Genomic DNA, 18,360 nt, shown 5'->3' on the forward strand with positions numbered 1-18,360 from the left:
AATGCCTTATTATGCTTTTGATATTCTTTGAATTAGTAGGCTAATCCGTTTTTCGTACATAGGAAGTGCCTTCCATTATCTCCTTCCCGCTGACTTTTAAAAATTTCGTTCCTCCGCCTGTCCTGTTTGTTTTATGACTGTTATTAATCATTGCTGTTTTCCTACCTAGCTTATGTTATCTACAGTTAGCCATGCGTTTTAAAATTTGTTTGTCGATTGAATCAAGCAGCCCACCTTCCAATCTTTGTGCAAACTTTATTTCCCCAAATACAACCATCGGGTGACAAGCTCGGAGAACAAAACTTCCCCCTCATCCTACACCCAACCTACAGATATTTGCCACTATTACACGCTCATCTTTATCTTCCTTATGCCTGCAGTTCTCGGATCTTCCTTTTTATTGTATTTATAATGCTGCCATCGTGTATCTTGCTTTACTGTTCAACCTATTTATTTTTCTGCCTGGTTTAGAAATACAGTAATAGAGAGGAGTTCTGCAGAACCAGTGGTCAAGTGAAGATGGCTATACTGAGAGCAGAGGCAATTGTCTCAGTAGAATGGGAAGGCAATGGAGAGACCTGCATAATTGTTGTTGTTGTTAGTTGCGAAGTCGTGTCCGACCCATCGCAACCCCATGGACAACGTTCCTCCAGGCCTTCCTGTCCTCTACCATCTTCTGGAGTCCATTTAAGCTCACACCTATTGCTTCAGTGACTCCATCCAGCCACCTCCTTCTCTGTCGTCCCCTTCTTCTCTTGCCCTCAATCTTTCCCAGCATTAGGCTCTTATCCAGTGAGTCCTTCCTTCTCGTTAGGTGGCCAAAGTATTTGAGTTTCAACCTGCTTAATACAATACAGAATAACAGAGTTGGAAGGGACCTTGGAGGTCTTCTAATCCAACCCCCAAGCAAATACTCAAGTTGTAAAAGATGGCCCTTGTCCTTCAAAGCATAGTAAACACTTCTCTGCACCCCAAACCTGGCATAAATCTAGGGGCAGAATAACAGGACAAAATAGCAGAGTTGGAAGGGACCTTGAAGGTCTTCCAGTTCAGCCCCCTGCTCAAGCAGGAGACCCTATACCCGTGGTGGCAAACCTATGGCACGCGTGCCACAGGTGGCACACAGAGCCCTCTCTGAGGGCACGCATGCTGTCGCCCCAGTCCTAGGCCTTCAGCTGGGTTTTTATAAAACCTTTTCGCTTTAGGCTTCTGCTGCCCTGGGCAAAAAAAGAGGTTCAATCAATCAATTTCAACTTCTCGCGGGGAAAAAAAGATCTCACAACATTGGAATTGATTGATTGAACATTTTAGTCCCACCCAGTCTGCCGTTACCACTGCAGCTATGCCCACCCAATGGGCTACGCCCACCCAATGGGCCATGCCCACCCGGCACCCGATGATACATAAGTGGGTTTTGGGTTGCAGTTTGGGCACTCGGTCTCTAAAAGGTTCGCCATCACTGCCCTACACCATTTCTGACAAATGGCTGCCCAAACTCTTCTTAAAAAACTCTAGTGATGGAGCACCCACAACCTCTGGAGGCATGTCATTGATTGTTGATTGTTGATTGTTGATTGTTGATTGTTTCGAGAAATTTCTCCTTATTTCAAGGTTGGATTTCTCCTTCATAAGTTTTCATCCACTGTTTCTCGTCTTGCCTTCTGGTGCTTTGGAAAATAAGTCGAAACACACACACCCCTCCTCTTTGGGGCAGCTCCTGAAATATTGGAACACTGCTTGTCATGCCACCCTCCTAGTCCTTCTTTTCACTAGAGTAGGCATACCCAATTCAAACCTCTTGGAATCCCCCTGTGGGCAAAGAGAGAACTCAAGGTCATAGTTCATAAGGTAGTGACTGAGGCTGCTAGAGTTAGATCACAAAAGATCAATACAGATGAAATATGTGTACTTGCATCCATAAACTTGCAAATCTTCAGTGCACTAAATAATTTGAGCCATTTTGAAGCCCCTGTTGTTGTTGTTAGTTGTGAAGTCATGTCCGACCCATCACAACCCCATGGACAATGTTCCTCCAGGCCTTCCTGTCCTCTACCATCTTCTGGAGTCCATTTAAGCTCACGCCTACTGCTTCAGTGACTCCATCCAGCCACCTCATTCTCTGTCATCCCCTTCTTCTCTTGCTCTCAACCTTTCCCAGCATTAGGCTCTTCTCCAGTGAGTCCTTCCTTCTCATTAGGCAGCCAAAGTGGCCAAAGTATCTGAGTTTCAGAAGCCCCTGTAGAGTAGCCTTATGAAAACAGTAAAGCCAATGAGTGAAATAGTGTGATGAATCCCAATGGACACTTCCCCAGATACTTCTCCAGATGTTCAGCTCGAAGGAGGATGACCCAGTTCCGGGCATGTCTGGAGGGGAGTTGGTCAATGGCGCTAAGCAGTCATCTGAGAGGGATTTGGCTGAAGAACATCTGCAGGACAGCCCTGAGGCTTCAAGAAGGTGGGGAAAGTATGCGGCTGCAGCCTGTCAGTCATGAGGAAGAGGAACTGTCTTCTGCACCTGATCTGAGAATACATAGGGCAGAGAAAAGGCAGGAACCAACACATCAAGAAGGGTGAAGCTGCTTTCTAACATATAGTTGGGCTGACCTCCTCTGCTCCTGCCTTCTCTGCCCTAAGTGTTCTCAGATCAGGTGCAGAAGGCAGTTCCCCTTCCTCATCAGAGCTGTCCTGCTACAGCTGAGCTTCAGCCAAATCCCTCTGAGACTGCTGCTTGGAGCCATTGACCAACTCCCCTCCAGATGTGCCCAGAACTGGTTCATCCTTCTCCAAGCTGACATCTGGAGAGGTATCTGGGGAAGCATCCGGGGGAGTCATCACAAATAATCGAATAATAATTGAATGTGTGTGGTGGGGGGAACCATATCTTCAGGCTATTTGAAGAAGTGATACAGTGGGGGCCAGTCTTGCTTCCGTGGGGATGATATTCCAGAGGGAGGGAACCGTGGACCTCCTTAATGGTGGGACATCAACTATCTGCCAGGAATCTTGGTCCCATGCTTCTCAGGGTTTCATATATCACAGTCAACAGCCCTAAAGATGCTAACGACCAAATGACCGCAAAGAATATAAATCTTTCCATTCCCCACCATTCAGTCAGAACTCAAGAGGTTTCTTGGATGAGAAGAGAAACATTTTCAAGGAAAACACCAAGGAAGTCCAGTTGCCTTTTGAGAAGCACCTTTGGGACAACCCATGAGTCTTGGAGGATTGAGAAGCTTCAGACAAACCACAGTCAGTACCTTCAATGCAGCTAACAAAATAGAATCCAGTGCCGCAGTCCAAGGATGTAAAGTTTTAACCATGTCATATTTAAAACTAGTAACATATAAATCCTTCCACCCCCAATTCCTGATTTTTTTAAAAAAAGAATCAGGGAACTATCTGTGGAACAACGAATTGCTCTGAGCACCAATGATTTTTAGCTCCTATCAAAGAAATAACTCCCTCCCATCCAGGACATAGCACAGAAGCGTTGTTTGAACAGGGTCCAAAAGATTATCTGGGATACTACTCATCCTCTTCACAACCTGTTTTCCTTGTTCCCTTCTGGGAGGAGGGGGCTTCGTGGTATCCCTAACAGAACATCCAGATTCAGCCATAGTTTCATTCCATACAACATTAACCTTGTGAACTCTCAGCCTTCCTCCTTCTGTTATATATTCAAGATACACAGTGTTTAATATTTATTTCTTATGCATATGTAGGAGTGTGGGTCTATACATATGTTGTATATAGTATGTTTTAGGTGTGTGTCATGTATGTGTTCCACTTTGAGAGCGGGCAACTAAATTTCATTTTTGATGCACGCCATTGTACCCACAGTAAAAAAATGACAATAAAGATGATCTTATCTTATCTTATAAATTCTGCTTTCGGCAGCCTAATTTGCAGCATCAGCTTTCCATGAGGCAGAAGACTATGAGTAATGTCACCCGGAAAATGAACCTTTAGTAGCACTTGTAAAATGTACAGAATCCTCGTTTTGGAACCATAACATTTGCCTGGGCTTTCCCAGTTCCTTCCATGACAGATTAATAGAAACTGCTTCTGGCTGAAATTCATCGCAACGAACTCCACAAACCTTAGAGAGCAATAGCAAGTTCAAAATGGAGCTCTTTAAGAATTATTCATCTCGAATGAACTGCCCTGTCTAATATAGTGCACACCAGAAGCCGAGCTTGTTCTTTCCCAAGCTTATGTTTGCCAAAAAAAAAACAACCCACCAAGATTTCTTTTAAAAATCTCAGAGTTTGCAAAAGACAAAGGTTAATCCACAGGGGAACGTGCTCAGCTGATTTTTCTTTTGAAGATCCCTGGAAATCTGCACACTCCATTAGCAACGTGTAGGCAGGTTGGGTGGCAACTTCACCCATCTGGAAGGTGTCAAATTTTGGGCAAATCATAGAACATAGAATAATGGATTTGGAAGGGACCTCGGAGGTCTTCTAGCCCAATCCCCTGCTTGAGAAAGAGATCCTATATTATTTCAGACAAATAGTTGTCCAGTCTCTTCTTGAAAGCCTTCCGCGTTTTTTTGTTGTTTTTTTTTAATCCCATTTATATCCCGCCCTTCTCCGAAGACTCAGGGCGGCTTACAATTTAAAGCACAAATCAATGTGCTTAGCAATAGCCTTCATTCTATGTATATGCCTGCTTATTAGGGCTTTGACACACACACCCAAGCGGCATTATTACAAAGTCAGCTTAATTGCCCCCAACAATCTGGGTCCTCATTTTACCTACCTCGGAAGGATGGAAGGCTGAGTCAACCTTGAGCCTGGTGGGACTCGAACCTGCACTAATTGCAGGCAGCTGGTGTTACTTAAGGAGGCATTAGCCCACTGTTCCACCAAGTTGTTGGAGCACCCACAACTTCTGAAGGCAAGCCATTCCATTGGTTGATTGCTCTCACTGTTAGGAAATTCCCCCTTAGTTCTAGGTTGCTTCTCTTCTCGATTATTTTCCATCCATTGTTTCTTATCTTGCCTATTGGTGCTTTGAAAAAATAGCGTGACCCCCTTGTCTTTGTAGGAGCCCCTCAAATATTAGAACAGTGCTCTTTATTGGTGTGTTTTTTTCCCCTCAAACATTCTCCTTCAGTTGAAAGAAAAGAGGTAACTCTTGCCACCTTCGGCTACAACGTGTTTGCTTGTTCTAGCAGACGTTGTGCTTTTAACTGCAAAGAAAATTGGAGAAGGAGCTTAGTGAAAATTTTGGGCAGAAAAGTTGCCGAGGTGTCTATAAACAAAGAGAATGAAAACGTTCCCCGATCCAAATAAAGTAATACGTCAGCTTTAAAATAGCAGAACAAGCTGTAGAAGAAGGAAGGGGGAATTGTGCTAAAAGTTTAGTGCTTGCACTGAACGTGAAGAGAAGCCCCCACTTAACAATGGGAAGCGCTGTGGAAGGATTCAAAGTGAAAAGTAGTGCCTTAACAGCTCATAATAAATGTTGTCAGTCACCTAAGTCAGTTCTGGACACAGATTCCTAGGAAGGAAGGAATAACCAAGCATCTAGCCTTATTACACAGAGGTTAGACCTGCAGGGACGCGGTGGCTCAGTGGGTTAGGACAGTGAGCTTGTCGATCAGAGGGTCGGCAGTTTGGCGGGTCGAATCCCGAGTGCCGCGTAACAGAGAGAGCACCTGTTACTCGTCCCAGCTTCTGCCAACCTAGCAGTTTGAAAGCACGTAAAAATGCAAGTAGAAAAATAGGGACCACTACGGTGGGAAGGTAACAGCGTTCTGTGCGCCTTTGGCGTCTAGTCATGCCGGCCACATGACCACGGAGACGTCCTCAGACAAGCGCTGGCTCTTCGGCTTTGAAACGGAGATGAGCACCGGCCCCTAGAGTTGGAAACGACTAGCACGCGTGTGTGGGGGGGACCTTTACCTTAAGACCTGCAGCCACACCAGAAACTAAATAAGATTGGATCAATTTCTCTAATGGTCCCTTATACCTCTGCCCTCTGGCTACTTGCATGCTTGATATTTAGTTTGGGAAAACATCAAGGCCAAAACGAATCCACAAATTGTCACAGTGATACAGAACATAAATTTTTTATGTCTAGTTGTCAGTGCCGAATTCTGAAAGTCCCAGGGTGCTCTCAACCTGTTCGGGTTTTTTTGTTTAAAGAAGCTTGAAATAGATGGCTGTTGCAACAAAGTGTGCAAATACTACAATTACCAGTACAATCCAACCTTTTTACACAATGTAAAAAAAAACTGCCCACAAACCCACAGCCACACTCAACCAGGAACTCTCCAGAACCAAAGACAAGATAAGAAGGATGAAAGAAACAATCTAATTTATAAAATCAACTGTAACAATTGCAGCCAGTTCGACGGGGGACAAACATCACATCAATTGACAGCCAGGTTCCATGAACACCGGCTGGCAGTCAAATGCCACAATCCCAAATCCTTAATCTCTACCCACACCAACACCAAACAACATCAGTTTGATTGGAGCAACACAAAAATCATCAGCCACGCTACCACCCACTACGCTTGTGAGTTCATTGAAGTCCGGCACTCCACCAGCAATTCCATCAACAGACACATTGATCTACAACTAGCCTATGAAGCCCTCAGGATTCAAATCAACCACACACCCAACCAGAGACAGCACTGACCCCCCCCCAACCATCCCATTAATCTCCCCATACACACACACCAGCAGTTCACCTACCAATGACCTTCACCTGATGTGACCTGCACACATCTCAAGACCGATCACAAGATGCTCACCTGATGTGACTCCCTCATAAGACTCCACACACACAGGACCGATTGCAAGACTCATCACAAGGGCCTCACTTGACTTGACCCTTCATAAGACGCCTCACAAGACCAATTCAAGACCCATCGCAGGACTCTCACTTGACACACCCACACCTGACCCATCTCAAGACCCATCACAAGAGCCTCACCTGATGTGACCCCTCATAAGACACCTCACAAAACTCATCTCAAGACCCATCACAGGACCCTCACTTGACACACCCACACCTGACCCATCACAAAACCCATGTCATGCCTCTGTCGGAGCCTGAATCTGCAGAGGAAAATGAGCTGGAAGGGGACCCTATGGAGGGCGAGGGAGAGGTGTCTGTGGCTTCAGAGGAATGTGGGGAAGAGCAGGCCAAGGCAGGCCATGGCCCTTCAGGATTGGGACAGGAGGAACAGGAGAGACAGAGTTCAGGTGATGAGCAAGGGCCACCCCCCACTTGATCCTAGAGCACGGAGAGTGGAGAGGAGGGGGGAACAACACAGGCAGGCCCGACTATTCGGGAGGAGAGCATCCCACCCCTCTCCACAAGGCACACCTGGATACTGAGACTTAAGGAGATGCTGTGGGGAGGGGCATTTGTCAGGAACAAATGGTGATTCCTTGGAGTTTTTTGTGTGTTGTTGCTGATCTCTTGTTCTGTGACTTCTGCTGGGAAATCCGGAAACTCTGACCATTGGACTGGCTGACAACATTGCTTGGATGTTCAAAACCCTCGGAGTGTATTTTGGCTTCCCTTTTGAAACTGCTCAGGCAAGCGTGTATTCCCACAGACTCGTTAGGTTTATGATGTATGTGTCATTCCTTGTTATCTCCGTGGCCTTGAGTAAACTCCTCTCCTAATCAGCCTGTATGTGAAACTACTTGCAGCCAGAGGTGGCTGAAGGGGTGTGTGTCTTCCCTTTATATAGAGGCTTGCCAGAAACGTGGGAGCATTTGGGGAAAATTTGGAGCAATTAAAGGGTGCTTTGAATTGCCAGCTGACTGCATTGCCTCTGTGCTGTGCTCTTGTTCCTCACATCCATCACAAGAGCCTCACCTGACATGATCCCTCATAAGATCCCTCACAAGGCCCATCACTAGACCATCACCTGACATATCTCTTCCCTCACAAGACCTACTGGCCACACAAAGCCCTTATAAGCAGAACACCAACAGTGACATTCCCTAAATTCTGAAGAAGATGTTACTTAGTCTGGTAATAAAACATTCAGAAACCCATCCACAAACTAAGAGGATGAACCTCCACCCTCATCCTGTACCTGAGCTACGGATATTTGCCACTATTGTAAGAAAATCTGTCTGGCCCTGACAGAGGTCAAGTGGATACAGGATACATGCCTCTCTCATTTGATGCCTACGTTCATGCTGCTAATTAAAAGCTATCTAAAATAACTGGGGCTCCAGCTGATGAAATATTGCTGGAATCAGCTTATTGCAAGCAGCCTGATTTATCCTTGTTTTTAGCAACTATGGCACCCCTGACAAATCCTAATGGCTAGCCATCTTCTTTGCCTCCAGAAATTGATTCTGTTTTTTTTTTTCAGAAAGTCTATTGCAGGCTCAACCGGATATCATCTCCCAAAGATATACCTCTCATTAGGCAAAGTTGCAACACTCAGCCAAACGCAGCATTCAGGTGGCTTTCCATCATTCTATTCTATGGCAGATTAACTGCTAATTTAATTAGTGTTTAACTAAAATGTGGCTTTAGGAATCACTTTGAAATTAAAGGACTTCTACACTCGATAGAGCTTCCTGATGAAAACTGATGCAGGAAGCATGTACAGCACGGGGCTTCCTCTCACCCACCTCTGCAGCTATGGATGGCCTTCTCCTAGAGACACATTAAAAATGGTGTGGATGATTGTCTTTGTAGTGCTTACCTAGGACAGGGTTGCCTTTTTTAAGGAGGAGGAGGAGGAGGAGGAGGGGGGAGAAGAGAAGGAGAAGAGGAGAGGAGGATCAGGAGGATGAGGAGGAGAGGAGAAGAGGAGAAGTTCCTCACTATAGTAGCAATGGCAATAGTATTTAGACTTGTATATCACTTCATAAAGGGACGCGGTGGCTCAGTGGGTTAGGACGCTGAGCTTGTCGATCAGAAGGTCGGCAGTTTGGCGGGTCAAATCCTGAGTGCCGTGTAACAGAGTGAGCGCCTGTTATCGGTCCCAGCTTCTGCCAACCTAGCAGTTCGAAAGCACGTAAAAATGCAAGTAGATAAATAGGGACCACTACGGTGGGAAGGTAACAGCGTTCCGTGCGCCTTTGGTGTCTAGTCATGCCGGCCACATGACCACAGAGATGTCCTCGGACAAGCGCTGGCTCTTTGGCTTTGAAACGGAGATGAGCACCGGCCCCTAGAGTCGGAAACGACTAGCACGCATATGCGGGGGAACCTTTACCTTTACCTTTATCACTTCATAGTCTTTACAGCACTAAGAGGTTTACAGAGTCAGCCAATTGCCCCCAGCAATCTGGGCAGTCATTGACCAACCTCGGAAGGATGGAAGGCTGAATCAACCTTGAGCCAGTTAGGATCAAACTCCTGGCTGTGGGCAGAGTCAGCCTGCAATACTGCATTCAAACCACTGCGCCACCACGGCCCTCAGTAATGGATCAGTCACTAATGTATATCCCACGTCTGCCAGAATCCAGCCAGACATCTGCAAATTTCTACTTCCTTTCCCAGCGTTGTAGGCATAACTGGCCACCTGTGTTCTCTCTGAGGCAGGTAGCAAAGCATCAACCAAAATATTTGATTGAAAAGATGTCCCCTTTGACCAAGTGTTGGTGCTGTCTCTGATTGGCTGTTTGGTTGATTTGGATCCTGAAGGGCTTATAAGCTGGTCTGTGGGTTGATGTCTCTGTTGATGGAATGGCTTGTGGAATGCCAGGACTTCGGTGAACTCACAAGCGTGGCGGGTGGTAGTGTGGCCGATGATTTTTGTGTTGCTCCAATCAAACTGGTGCTATTTGGTGTCAGTGTGGGTAGACATAAAAGACTTTTTGCCTTTTAGACAGGGGTCATCGGCTCAAGCAATTGTAGATAGGTGGTGGTTCTAGTCCAGACATGTCAAACACAAGGCCCGGGGGCCAGATCCAGCCCGCGAAGTGGTTTCATGCAGCCCGCGAAGCCATCCTGGAAACAGTGAGGGAACGGCCCCCACTGCCTTGGCCCTGGCCCAGAGACCCTCCTCCTGCCAGAGACCCTCAGATCTGTCCCACTCCTGCCCAGGCCCCCATAGGCACCCTTGATGCCAATGATGTAGAGCTGGCCACACCCACCCAGTAGGCCATACGCACTCTAGCCACGCCCGCCCAGTAGGCCACACCCACCAAGGCCACACCCACCCGGCCCCCTGAGGGCAACCGCAATGCTGATGCGGCCCTCAGTGAAATTGGGTTTGACACCCCTGTTCTAGTCCAAATCCAAAACTGGAGTCACAATGACGATTTAATTTTAAAACCCATAACAAGAATAGAATAGAATAGAATAGAATAGAATAGAATAGAATAGAATAGAATAGAATAGAATAGAATAGAATAGAATAGAATAGAATAGAATAGAATAGAATAGAATAGAATAGAATAGAATAGAATAGAATAGAATAGAATTCACATCAAAATTAAGTGCTGTCCACAGTGCATACTACACACAAGTAAAAGCCACAAATAAGAACATACATTATATACACACATCCATCACATTCTATTCACCATTGTGCTGCCCCTAATATTGTACTTTAATGTTGCACTGTGACTATACAGTAGTATTTAATATGGTTACAGGCCTCCCAGGCCTCCTCCAGGCCTCCCAGGCCTAGAACGGATTCCCGGAAGCAGTGTGCATTCAGCCGGTTCTCTGAACTCAACAAAATTTAGCTAGCAGTTTTGCCAAACTGGTGTGAACTAGCTGAATCCCACCACTGGTTACAGCTCTATTTTTCAGCCTATTTGTCTTTGTTTTTATTATCCTGTACCGTCTGCCAGATGGTAATAGTTCAAAAAAAGAATGTCCAGGATGAGATGAGTAGTCTTTAAGAATATTTTGAACTTTTCTAAGACAAGGGGAACTGTACAGATCGTCCAGTGGGGGTGGGGGTGGGGGGAGGAGAGGGCAGCCAATAATTCTCTAGGCGATGGTAATGACCCTTTGGAGCACTTTCCTATGTGCTACTTTGCAGCAAGCAAACCACACTCAAATGCAATAGGTCAGAATGCTCTCTATGGAGCAACGGTAGAAGGCCAGTAGCAGTTTTTCATTCCATTTTTGTTTCCTGAGAAATCTCAAGAAATATAATCGCTGCTTGGCCTTCTTAACCAATGCTATAAACTTGGGGTATAAGAAGCTTGCCTAAGTTACAGGAACTCTAGACCTATTCATACAAGCTAGCAATCAAGCTAGAACTGGACAGATAAATGGAGAAACAGAAAGATGAAAAAATGTTAATAATCTCAAAACCACACAGCTGAACTGAGCAGCAGCAAAATAAATGAATGAATGAATTGTGCTGTCCATTCATGTCATGTCACGTTTATCCTTCTGGATTCCAGTTCTCCCAGGCCTTTTGACCAGAGAATCTTAGTTACAGACCTAGTCATGAAATATGCTTTAACTTGTCCTTGCTTGATGTTCTCCAGCTGCATTATTTATTATTGTTATTTTCAGCGGGAATCATTTATGGATAGCCGCAAAACTATCCAATTAGATCTTTTGAAACTTGGGGAGTTTGACTTCCCAGGTATTTTGAAAGGGATGGCTTCGAGCCAATTTGCCTTCTGTTTCCATTCCTGAGAAAGTAATTTCTGCAGGGGACGACCGACCATCATTTAGATGAATAGCCTGCGCATGTGTGAATTATGACTCTTGCAGGTGAAGTACCTGTAAGTAGATTCCTGGTAAGAATTAAATTATTCTTAAGAGTATTTCTCCAGAAAATATTGCATTTCATGTAATGGCATGCTATTCATAATTAAGACTGGATTTCAGAATAAAGAACCGGAGGAAGTGAGGCTGAGAGACCGTTATACATACTGTAGCATGCCTCCTAAACACAGAGGAAGCACGGAGGCAGGGACTATGTGAACATACTAGCAACTTGCTTCTGAGATTTGAAGAACACAAAGGGTGGGTAAGCAGTAGCCTAGCGATGCAATACTAAGCTGAGCCTTACACACATGTACACACACCCGTACAAAACCAAGGCTCTGTTGTCCCAGAAAACTGGTTCTAACTGGTGTGCAATGCTCAATAAATCACACACCGAGGTGGAGATTTGAAAAAGCTTTATTCTTGCAGAAGAAAGGACCCAGGGCGAGGGGGGGGATCATTTGAGCCCCAATGGCGCAGTGGTTAGAATGCAGTACTGCAGGCTAATTCTGCTGACTGCCGACTGCCAGCCAGTTCAAGCCTCACCAGCTCAAGGTTGATTCAGCCTTCCATCCTTCTGAGGTCTGTAAAATGAGGACCCAGATTGCTGGTGGTAATAGGCTGACTCTGTAAACTTAGAGAGGGCTGTAAAGCACTGTGAAGCGGTATGTGCTATGGCTATTCCCACTAGGCCTATGCAAAGAATAGAATAGAATAGAATAGAATAGAATAGAATAGAATAGAATAGAATAGAATAGAATAGAATAGAATAGAATAGAATAGAATAGAATAGAATAGAATAGAATAGAATAGAATAGAATGGAATGGAATGGAATGGAATGGAATGGAATGGAATGGAATGGAGAGGAGTGGAGTGGAGTGGAGTGGTGTGGAGTGGTGTGAAGTGGAGTGGAATAGAATAGAATAGAATAGAATAGAATAGAATAGAATAGAATAGAATAGAATAGAATAGAATAGAATAGAATAGAATAGAATGGAATGGAATGGAATGGAATGGAATGGAATGGAATGGAATGGAATGGAATGGAATGGAATGGAATGGAATGGAATGGAATGGAGAGGAGTGGAGTGGAGTGGAGTGGAGTGGAGTGGAGTGAAGTGGAGTGGAATGGAATAGAATAGAATAGAATAGAATAGAATAGAATAGAATAGAATAGAATAGAATAGAATAGAATAGAATAGAATAGAATAGAATAAGGAATAGAATAGAATAGAATAGAATAAGGAATAGAATAAGGAATAGAATAGAATAGAATAGAATAGAATAGAATAGAATAGAATAGAATAGAATAGAATAGAATAGAATAGAATAGAATAGAATAGAATAGAATGGAATAGAGAAATGGAATAGAGAATAGAATCGAATCGGAATAGAATAGAATAGAATAGAATAGAATAGAATAGAATAGAATAGAATAGAATAGAATAGAATAGAATAGAATAGAATAGAATAGAATAGAATAGAATAGAATAGAATAGAATAGAATAGAATAGACCTTGGAGGTCTTCTAGTCCATCTCAAGCAGAGACCATATACCATTTCAGATATCCAACTGTCCAGTGTTTTCTTGAAAACCTCCAGTGATGAACCACCCACAACTTCTGAAGGCAAAATGTTCTACTGGTTGATTGTTCTCACTGTTAAGAACTTTCTCCTTAATACTAGGTTGCTTCTCTCCTTGATCAGTTTCCAACCATTGTTTCTCGTCCTGCCCTCTGGTGCTTTGCTGAATAATGTGACCCCTCCTCTTTGTGGCAACCCCTCAGATACTGGAACGCTGCTATCATGTCTCCTCTATTTCTTCTTTTCTTTAGACTAGCTAGCCAAACCCAAGTCCTGCAGCTGTTCTTCATATGTTTTGGCCTCCAGGCCTTTGATCATCTTAGTTGCTCTTCTCTGAATTTTTTCCAAACTCTCAACATCTTTTTTGTGATGATAAATATATTTATATTTATATTATTTATATTTATATTTATGTTTATGTTTATGTTTATGTTTATGTTTATGTTTATGTTTATGTTTATATTTATATTTATATTTATATTTATATTTATATTTATATTTATATTTATATTTATTTATATTTATATTTATATTTATTTATATTTATATTACCGGTATTTATATTTGGAGTTCTCCACTGTTAGAGTGCAAATTACCTCTTTTACTAAGTCCCAAAGGTACTTTTTCAAGAGGCAACTGAACTTTGTTTTTCTTTGAAGACATGTTGCTAAGGAAGCTTCTTGGCTGAGGAGCAAAACATCTTCAAAGAAAAACAAGGAAGTCCAGTTGCCTCTTGAAAAAAGCACCTTTGGGACAACCATGACTTGGACGACTGAGAATCTCCATAGACATTTAGCTCTTTTACTAAGTGTTTAGGATGGTTTACAATAATTGCACACCCAACTAAGAAGGCTTCAAAGGAATTGGAGTCATTAAGGTTTTGTAATAAATTCTCCCCAACCTGCCTTTTCCAAAACCAATATCTTGGAAAATTCACCAGTTCACCAATGTTTCATCTACTCACTTTATCAGAATGTATTCAATACATTCCAATGGATACAGTTGCTGACTACAGTGGTACCTTGGTACTCAAATGCTTTGGAATTCAAAATTTGGTCCCAGTACTCATTGTTTGCTACTCAACGCACAAACTAGAACTTGTCAGTGTCGGTTGCCTTGTGACTCACTACATTATTCCTTACGGGAGGGGAAAATGTTTGGTATTCAGAATTTCTAGTACTCATTGTGCCTCCTGGAACCAATTGACAATGAGTAGCAAGGTACCACTGCATTCGTATAGGGAAAATATTATCGTCTGCCCTCATTTGCTAGTAACGATGCTGTCAATGCTGCTAACATCAGATGTTTTTGCATTGACAGCAGATGGAAATGTAGCCATTTTCCCCCGTTCACTTTTAGAGTTAGATGATGCTGGGGGGGGGGGAAGTGAACGAGAGGTCAGCTAGTCATAACAACACTAAACGTAGCGTGAGAATCAAGGTTACTGAGCCCAGAGCTGATAAAGGATTGGCGGGCTGGAAAGCTGGAGAGGAAGCCCGCGCTGCAAGCTAATTGGGGAATGTGATTTATGATTGTTAAGTGGAGGAGGGAACTGTGCTTGGATACTATGCGCCCAGGGGAGGGGAATTCAAGTTTTGGCTTTGATTATATAAGTGCCAATATTATGCTACTCGAATAAAAGATCCTTTAAGGTAAACAATGTCTCGAAGTTCTTTTGAAGAGTTTTGTCTGTCGGAACTGTCACAGCTGCATTTTCCCTCAGTACGTACAGCTTGTGTCGGTTGCACACTACCCTAAAATATATTGTACTAAGTCCTTGCATGCCATTTCAGGATACATTCATATAGAATTGATTGCATTTTCACATACATTTTGTGCATTCTACTTACTAAGTGTGATGCTTGTATCTTATAGAACCCCTGACCAGTTGTAATTGTGAGCCTCTACATCATTAAAGATCAACAGGTCTTCCACAGGAGCACCAACTAGAGTTTAGAATTTATGTCCTATTTCAATGTCCTTGGAAGTTGTTGAGGAGCTGGGAATGTGCACTGTAGCACCTGCAACCATTCTTCATATGTTTTAGTCTCCAGGCCTTTAACTGAAGTGGCTGAAAGACCACTCTGGACGACAGGTTAATCAACTAGGATTTATTTAAGAGCAAGGCAAAGAACAGTATAACTTGTCCGGCTTTTATAGCCGGCGGCTGTCAGTGTAGTCCAATCAGGTTCGTTTCTTTTGGCGCCGCGTCTTGTTGATCCAATCACCGCCGTCGCGTCTTGACAGCTCTTCTCTCCGCGTGGTGAGTCGGCTTCTGTGTTTTGACAGCCGCGAGCTGTCAAAATGGCTGCGCCTGCGCTCTGGCGGGGAACTTTGACAGCTGTCAAAGTTCCCGCGTGTTTCCCTGTCAGTGGTGTTTACCTCATAGTATTAAACGATTATAACTTGTTAATAACCTTGTACATGTGTGTTTATATACATTACATTAACCATCTCAGTTGCTCTTCTCTGCACGTCTTTCCAAAGTCTCAACTTCTTTTTTTATAATGTGGTAGCCAAAACTGGATGCAGTATTCCAGGTGTGGGCTTATTAAGGCTTTATAAAGCGGTACTAATCATATTGTTTGGATTCTGTGCCTCTGTCAGGGAATTGAGCAGCAATTGTCTAAAGGAATAAAATATATTTAACATTTATATTTACTGCAGACAAGATAGTCAGGAACACGGGAGCATCATGAGGTAAATCTAATAGCGTACAGAAGGAAAAAGCCACAAAAAGGGAACTCCCCTTTTACACCCACAGCAATTAGTCATAAAGTAGATTGCATCATGAAGGAGCTAGCTCTCTCCAACCAATCAACTACAATTGTGTATTCTAGCCCATTCTACACTTTACTGTTCCAGCTACTGGATTTAAATATCCTATGTATTTATTGCAACTTTTTTTTTAACCAGATCTAGCATTTTGCTCCCCACAATGGGAGTTTTAAAACATGCTGCCAGTCTTACACACATCTATTAATTTACAGAAAGATGAAAACTTTTTACCCAGTCAGAACCCAGCCAGATGCTGCACAATTCCACAAAATTATTTCCTAAAACTGGCAATTCTCTTAGCATGCGTAAAATCGCTCTTTTCAGCCTTCCCAGATCAGATTTTTAAGTATACTTTAATCATTATATAATTGATGAACAGCAGTTGATTAACAAAACTGCTCTGTTAACAAAAAAAAAGGAAGTCACGGCTAATTGCTGACATAATCGGAATATGATTTGAATTCTATAATTTTGACACAAGCTACACTGATGAGCGATTGAGTGACGTGGCCCAAAGCCAAGAGTTCCATTCAATAGTTTTTGAGCAATTGTTTTGAGCAGTTATTTAAGTTCGGACACATGTTAGACCATGTAGCTGCGAAAGTTCTCCGTGACTCAGTGTTACTCCAGTGAGGTTGAGAGTAATGCTACAGGACGTCAGAGCCTGGCTAGGGTTATTCTTGGTGATAAAGCCAAAAGGAGAGGAATCTTCCAAAATCAAATTCAAAGGTTTGCTTTCGTATTGTTGCCAAGTCAACTGAAGAGACGTGTCCCAAAGATCTCAAAAAGATTGGCCCAGATAACGAGACTCAGTGTGTGGCTCAGGAATTCTGGGAGTTGAAGTCCACGAGTCATAAAAGAGCCAAGGTTGCCTACTCCTGGTCTAGACCTAACTCAGTCTTTGTAACCTCAAGGTATGTGGACTTCACCTTGCCCCCCCCCACCCACAATTCCTAGCAATGCCTGTGTTGGTTGGAGAACTCTGGAAACTTGGATAGAAACTAATCAAGGAGAGAAGCAACCTAGAACTGAGGAGAAATTTCCTGACAGTCAGATCAATCTATCAGTGGAACGTCTTGTTGTGATTCAGGGTCAGCCTGTGGGTTTGGCAGTTGGGTCGGACGATTCAGAGGAGGAGGAGGGGGTGTGTTGGAGAGCTTGCTGAGGGGGTTGGAGAGCTTGCTGATGAGAGCCCTCAGCCAGGCCCCTCCCACCTGGTCACGACGCAGACCCAGCTGTGTGAGCCTGACAGCGTGGATGAAGATGACCCACAGCTGGCCCTGTTCAAGGACGCCCGATGCAGGAGGCAGTCAATGAGGAGTAAACAGAGGAAGGCAATGGGGCACCTCGGAAGGAGGCAGAGAGAAGCCACGCCCTGAACTGTATAAAAGGGGAATGCATGGGAGGGCTGGTTTGCTGAAGGCAACCGTTTGAATAGCTCCTGTTTCATGGTTCGTGTTTTGGTTTTGCTCTGTTTTGTGTCAATAAATTTGGCAGGCTTAGTTCCAGCCTCTTGCCTTTTTGTAAAGGGGTTGTCCCTGCCTTTTCTGCAGGGCTGGTACAGAACACGTCTTGCCTCCAGAAATTGTGGGTGCTCCATCACTGGAAATTTTTAAGAAGACAACGCTTTGTCTGAAATGGTATTGCTTTTCCTGCCTGAGTCCAGGAGTCAGACTAGAAGATCTCCAAGGTCCCTTCCAACTCTGTTATTCTGTTACACCGTTAAAGAAGTCTAAATCTTCCGGCTCAAAAGAGAATTGAATATTGCAACCTCGGGCCTCCGTGATCAGCAGAAAAGATGAAGCCTCTTTGGTTTTCTAGAAGCTTGATATTCTGCTTTTGGCTGGATTACAAAGCTGGAGAATCTATTTAATTTCTTTTTCAGCCATTGACCAAAAGGACCTGGTCTCTCTCTGTCTGATTTTCCCAAACGTTTCTAGGAACTGTCTGCCAGTGGTTGGAAAACAAAACGCTTTGTCTTCTTGATCGGGGGAAAGAGAGAAAGTTTGCATTAATACCACATTAACTATCCATTATAGCGTGCCGTGCCGAACTTCTTGCAGCTTAAACATAACGTGGGCTATTTAATATCTTTCATGTTCTGCCACATTGCTCAGGCCTGTCACGCAGCACTGATCGCATAACAAGGTTGTTTGTTGGAGGTGGGAATTGTTCCTTTTAAAGTCCACCCTTTAAAAGGGAATAAAAATTTCCCAGGGGAAGTGAAGCCACCGTATCGTTAAACCCAAAGGGATGAGCCAAGATTAAGTAGGGACGCTGGGGAGAAAAAAAAGTACACAACCTAGAATGACCTCAACTTC

The 18,360-nt window shown here is 43.7% G+C and overlaps 1 protein-coding gene across 1 annotated transcript in view; it reads right to left on the reverse strand.

Moving 5' to 3' along the window:
- SH2D4B (SH2 domain containing 4B) overlaps positions 1 to 18,360 on the reverse strand; it is an 84,414-nt gene that overhangs the window by 64,471 nt on the left and 1,583 nt on the right. The gene's annotated exons all lie outside the window — the stretch shown is intronic.

This window comes from Vipera berus (genome assembly GCF_964194415.1).
Source record: "Vipera berus genome assembly, chromosome: 5".
In the NCBI taxonomy this organism is placed as follows: Eukaryota; Metazoa; Chordata; class Lepidosauria; order Squamata; family Viperidae; genus Vipera; species Vipera berus.